Genomic DNA, 6230 nt, shown 5'->3' with positions numbered 1-6230 from the left:
TATAGACTTTTCTTTAAGTTCTAGTACAAATCTCTATGTAAGTAATGTTTGGTTTGATATAGGACGTACCGTTACTTTCTATGTTATATCTGGTGACACACTTTCTTTATTTTATAATAATTTAGTTTATATTTTATGTACATTAGAAAAAGCATGTCATTTTTTTTCATTAAAGACAAAGATTTTTTATTCAATTCTCTCTCTCTCTCTATCTCTCCGTCCCTCTCTCTCTCTCTCCGTCTCTCTCTCTCTCTCTCTCCGTCTCCCTCTCTCTCTCTTTCTCTCTCTCTATCTCCCTCTCCCTCTCTTTCTCTCTCCCTCTCCCTCTCTCTCTGAAACGATCTTGATTAGCTCATCACATTTTCTCCCCAAAGTTGAGTAGTTAGCCAAGAAATCTATAGGCCAGTGATTCCCTACCAGTTAGTGGCCCATTGATCTTTTCAAAAAGCAATGTTTCTCAAAATGATGACAGAAAGCCTCAGTCTCTCTGTTGTCTAAGCCTCTTTCAGCACATTTTAGGTACACATTTCAAAGTAAGTTTATTACAGCCGACCTCAACATTTGTTTGGGGGGGGGGGGGAGGTCATGCTCCATTTTTCTCATTCCTAACAAAAAGTACACCTTCCCCCATAACTTCATTAGGTTCCTGAGTAGGTCCTTGAATAGGTCCCTGAGTAGGATCCTGGGTAGGTTCTTGAGTAGGTTCTTGAGTAGGTCCCTGAATAGATCATTGAGTAGGTCCTTGAGTGGCTCCCTGAATAGGCACCTGACTAGGTTCTTGAGTAGGTCCCTGAATAGGTCCCTGAGTAGGTCGAGTAGGTTGTTAAGTAGGTCCTTGAGTAGGTTATTGGAAATTAGGATACTAGATACAGCATCCACACCAGGGAATCTTAATCCTTGAAGTCTGTAGAAAAGCCATGAGCTATTTTGTTTTCTTTTTTCAAGACAAGGCTTTGAGAAGCAGTGCATTGCGTATCTATGTCGGCCTTGCTAAGTTTCCCCTCTTGTGAGTATAACTCTTGGGACTTACAACTAAATGGAATGTGAAAGAAAAAAGACAAAACAAATGTCACAAAAGACCTTGACCTTAATGTCATTTAATTTAAATGAGCTACAAATAATAAAAAAAAATTTCGTTACTAATAATGGTCGTGGCTAGGGGAGGGGTGGGGTCTTGAAAAGTGTGGAGTTGGTTAAATAAAGGAACATTACTTATCAATAATCAACGTTCGGTTGGATTGATTAACCTCAAATGTCTTTCTAAAGAGAAAAAAAAAATTAGTAATGGCTCGAACTGTTGACTATACGGGGACCACTGCAGTAGGTCAATGTCTTGATTGATTGTGTTGATGGGACGGTCTCCCCTTGTCACGTGACACAACTCTTTAGCTGGCTGTTGGAAATTGCTGTGGTCTGTAGTTACCTCCCCTCTTACTAAGAATAACGATTTTTCACTAAGTTGATTTTTAATGGCTTTTTTTTCTTTTAAGTTTTAGAAATACAATGTTGTTTTTTTTTATTGTGTAATCTGTAAAGTCTAATGTTCAGCCAGCACCCAAGTCTTCATTCTTTTTGGTGAGCCTATCAGAAATTCAAAGTAAATTTGAAGTTTATCTTTGCAGATAACATTTCAACTTCATATAGATTGATTACTATTTGGAGAAAAAAAGCATTGTAATACATTCCATATGGCGATAGTATACGAATAGCAAACAACACTTGTATACCAGTGACGAAATGATTACATGACGCTTGTAAGGAAGTGGCAAGATGATTATATGGCGCTCGCAAGGAAGTGACGAGATTGATACCCTTATGGCAGTGGTCAGATGGTTATTTGATATTTGTATGACAGTAACGAAATGATTATTGACACTTGTATGGCAGTGACGTGATGACAATATGACACTTATATGGCAGTGATGTGATGATTATATGACACTTGCATGGCAGTGACGTGATGATTATATGACACTTGTATGACACTTGTATGGCAGTGACGTGATGATTATATGACACTTGTATGGCAGTGACGTGATGATTATATGACACTTGCATGGCAGTGACGTGAGGATTATATGTCACTTGTATGACCCTTTTTTGACAGTGACGTGATGATTATATGACACTTATATGGCAGTGGTGTGATGATTATATGACACTTGCATGGCAGTGACGTGATGATTATATGACACTTGTATGGCAGTGACGTGAGGATTATATGACACTTGTATGACACTTGCATGGCAGTGACGTGATGATTATATGACACTTGTATGGCAGTGACGTGATGATTATATGACACTTGCATGGCAGTGATGTGATGATTATATGACACTTATATGGCAGTGGTGAGATGATTGAAAGACATGTAAATGGTTGCCTTTGGTTATTCTCCTGTAGCACAAATTAACTGTTGTCCTATTGCATATTATATAACAAAAAAAGGTCACCGATGCAGTGCATAAAGTACATGTAGTATATCTAGTGAATAGATAAAAAGAACAATAACTCGTCTATTGAATAGAACGAAATAAGAAAAGACACATCTATTGAATGCAAATGAAAGAACATAGATGTCTACTTTTTGAAACTACAGCCATCCATTAGTTTTACAAAGAGATACTTTCTCCCAGACTCGCTCTCTACTGTCTTCAGAAATTATAGCAATTTTCTGACCCTTCCAGTGTCTGTGGACGGCCCTCACGTGTCAAGCGAAACGTCCTCAAAAGGCATGATTAGCGGGTATCTTGCCCCCAAACCAGCCCACTGGCCATGAATCGGAAGACCATCTTCCCCCCAGCTCTTGTTGTCTGACCATGACTAAACGGAAAGGGTCATTTTCAGGCGGCACGGGAAGAGGGGGGACTTGATGCCCTATAATTGTAAGTTTTAGTCGTCGGTAAATAAGCAGGTCAGCACGTGGACTCTGGTGGTACTGTTGGGGAGAAGGGGGGAGGAAATGAAACGTGTGGGAAGTGTAGCAAGCAGGGGCGTAGATGGTGGGAAGTGTAGCAAGCAGGGGCGTAGATGCTGGGAAGTGTAGCAAGCAGGGGCGTAGATGGTGGGAAGTGTAACAAGCAGGGGCGTAGATGGTGGGAAGTGTAGCAAGCAGGGGCGTAGATGGTGGGAAGTGTAGCAAGTACAGGCGTACATGGTGGGAAGTGTAGCAAGCAGGGGCGTAGATGGTGGGAAGTGTAGCAAGCAGGGGCGTAGATGGTGGGAAGTGTAGCAAGTACAGGCGTACATGGTGGGAAGTGTAGCAAGCAGGAGCGTAAATGGTGGGAAGGGTAGCAAGCAGGGGAGTAGATGCTGGGAAGTGTAGCAAGCAGGGGCGTAGATGCTGGGAAGTGTAGCAAGCAGGGGAGTAGATGCTGGGAAGTGTAGCAAGCAGGAGAGTAGATGCTGGGAAGTGTAGCAAGCAGGAGAGTAGATGCTGGGAAGTGTAGCAAGCAGGAGAGTAGATGCTGGGAAGTGTAACAAGCAGGAGAGTAGATGCTGGGAAGTGTAGCAAGCAGGAGAGTAGATGCTGGGAAGTGTAGCAAGCAGGAGAGTAGATGCTGGGAAGTGTAGCAAGCAGGAGAGTAGATGCTGGGAAGTGTAGCAAGCAGGGGAGTAGATGCTGGGAAGTGTAGCAAGCAGGGGAGTAGATGGTGGGAAGTGTAGCAAGCAGGGGCGTAGATGGTTGGAAGTGTAGCAAGCAGGGGCGTAGATGGTTGGAAGTGTAGCAAGCAGGAGAGTAGATGCTGGGAAGTGTAGCAAGCAGGGGAGTAGATGCTGGGAAGTGTAGCAAGCAGGGGCGTAGATGGTTGGAAGTGTAGCAAGCAGGGGCGTAGATGGTTGGAAGTGTAGCAAGCAGGAGAGTAGATGCTGGGAAGTGTAGCAAGCAGGGGCGTAGATGGTTGGAAGTGTAGCAAGCAGGGGAGTAGATGCTGGGAAGTGTAGCAAGCAGGTGAGTAGATGCTGGGAAGTGTAGCAAGCAGGTGAGTAGATGCTGGGAAGTGTAGCAAGCAGGGGAGTAGATGCTGGGAAGTGTAGCAAGCAGGGGCGTAGATGGTGGGAAGTGTAACAAGCAGGAGAGTAGATGCTGGGAAGTGTAGCAAGCAGGAGAGTAGATGCTGGGAAGTGTAGCAAGCAGGGGAGTAGATGCTGGGAAGTGTAGCAAGCAGGAGAGTAGATGCTGGGAAGTGTAGCAAGCAGGGGCGTAGATGGTGGGAAGTGTAGCAAGCAGGGGAGTAGATGCTGGGAAGTGTAGCAAGCAGGTGAGTAGATGCTGGGAAGTGTAGCAAGCAGGGGCGTAGATGCTGGGAAGTGTAGCAAGCAGGGGAGTAGATGCTGGGAAGTGTAGCAAGCAGGGGAGTAGATGCTGGGAAGTGTAGCAAGCAGGAGAGTAGATGCTGGGAAGTGTAGCAAGCAGGAGAGTAGATGCTGGGAAGTGTAGCAAGAAGGTGAGTAGATGCTGGGAAGTGTAGCAAGCAGGGGAGTAGATGCTGGGAAGTGTAGCAAGCAGGGGCGTAGATGGTGGGAAGTGTAGCAAGCAGGTGAGTAGATGGTGGGAAGTGTAGCAAGCAGGGGAGTAGATGGTGGGAAGTGTACAAAGCAGGGGAGTAGATGGTGGGAAGTGTAGCAAGCAGGGGCGTAGATGGTGGGAAGTGTAGCAAGCAGGTGAGTAGATGCTGGGAAGTGTAGCAAGCAGGGGAGTAGATGCTGGGAAGTGTAGCAAGCAGGGGCGTAGATGGTGGGAAGTGTAGCAAGCAGGGGCGTAGATGGTGGGAAGTGTAGCAAGTACAGGCGTACATGGTGGGAAGTGTAGCAAGCAGGAGCGTAAATGGTGGGAAGGGTAGCAAGCAGGGGAGTAGATGGTGGGAAGTGTAGCAAGCAGGGGCGTAGATGGTGGAAAGTGTAGCAAGCAGGAGCGTAAATGGTGGGAAGGGTAGCAAGCAGGGGAGTAGATGGTGGGAAGTATAGCAAGCACAGACGTAAATGGTGGGAAGTGTAGCAAGCAGGGGAGTAGATGGTGGGAAGTGTAGCAAGCAGGGGCGTAGATGGTGGAAAGTGTAGCAAGCAGGAGCGTAAATGGTGGGAAGGGTAGCAAGCAGGGGAGTAGATGGTGGAAAGTGTAGCAAGCAGGGGCGTAGATGGTGGGAAGTGTAGCAAGCAGGTGAGTAGATGCTGGGAAGTGTAGCAAGCAGGGGAGTAGATGCTGGGAAGTGTAGCAAGCAGGGGCGTAGATGGTGGGAAGTGTAGCAAGCAGGGGCGTAGATGGTGGGAAGTGTAGCAAGTACAGGCGTACATGGTGGGAAGTGTAGCAAGCAGGAGCGTAAATGGTGGGAAGGGTAGCAAGCAGGGGAGTAGATGGTGGGAAGTGTAGCAAGCAGGGGCGTAGATGGTGGAAAGTGTAGCAAGCAGGAGCGTAAATGGTGGGAAGGGTAGCAAGCAGGGGAGTAGATGGTGGGAAGTATAGCAAGCACAGACGTAAATGGTGGGAAGGGTAGCAAGCAGGGGAGTAGATGGTGGGAAGTGTAGCAAGCAGGGGCGTAGATGGTGGAAAGTGTAGCAAGCAGGAGCGTAAATGGTGGGAAGGGTAGCAAGCAGGGGAGTAGTTGGTAGAAAGTGTTGCAAGCACAGACGTAAATGGTGGGAAGTGTAGCAAGCAGGGGCGTAGATGGTGGGAAGTGTAGCAAGCAGGGGCGTAGATGGTGGGAAGTGTAGCAAGCACAGGCGTACATGGTGGGAATTGTAGCAAGCAGGGGCGTATATGGTGGGAAGTCTAGCAAGCAGGGGCGTAGATGGTGGGAAGTGTAGCAAGCAGGGGCGTAGATGGTGGAAAGTGTAGCAAGCACAGACGTAAATGGTGGGAAGAGTAGCAAGCAGGGGCGTAGATGGTGGGAAGTGTAGCAAGCACAGGCGTACATGGTGGGAATTGTAGCAAGCAGGGGCGTATATGGTGGGAAGTCTAGCAAGCAGGGGCGTAGATGGTGGGAAGTGTAGCAAGCAGGGGCGTAGATAGTGGAAAGTGTAGCAAGCAGGGGCGTAGATGGTGGGAAGTCTAGCAAGCACAGGCGTACATGGTGGGAAGTGTAGCAAGCAGGGGCGTAGATGGTGGAAAGTGTAGCAAGCACAGACGTAAATGGTGGGAAGTGTAGCAAGCAGGGGCGTAGATGGTGGGAAGTGTAGCAAGCACAGGCGTACATGGTGGGAATTGTAGCAAGCAGGGGCTTATATGGTGG

The sequence above is a fragment of the Biomphalaria glabrata genome, chromosome 15 (genome assembly GCF_947242115.1).
Source record: "Biomphalaria glabrata chromosome 15, xgBioGlab47.1, whole genome shotgun sequence".
Taxonomy (NCBI): domain Eukaryota; kingdom Metazoa; phylum Mollusca; class Gastropoda; family Planorbidae; genus Biomphalaria; species Biomphalaria glabrata.
Note: the sequence above shows the minus strand (reverse complement) of the source record.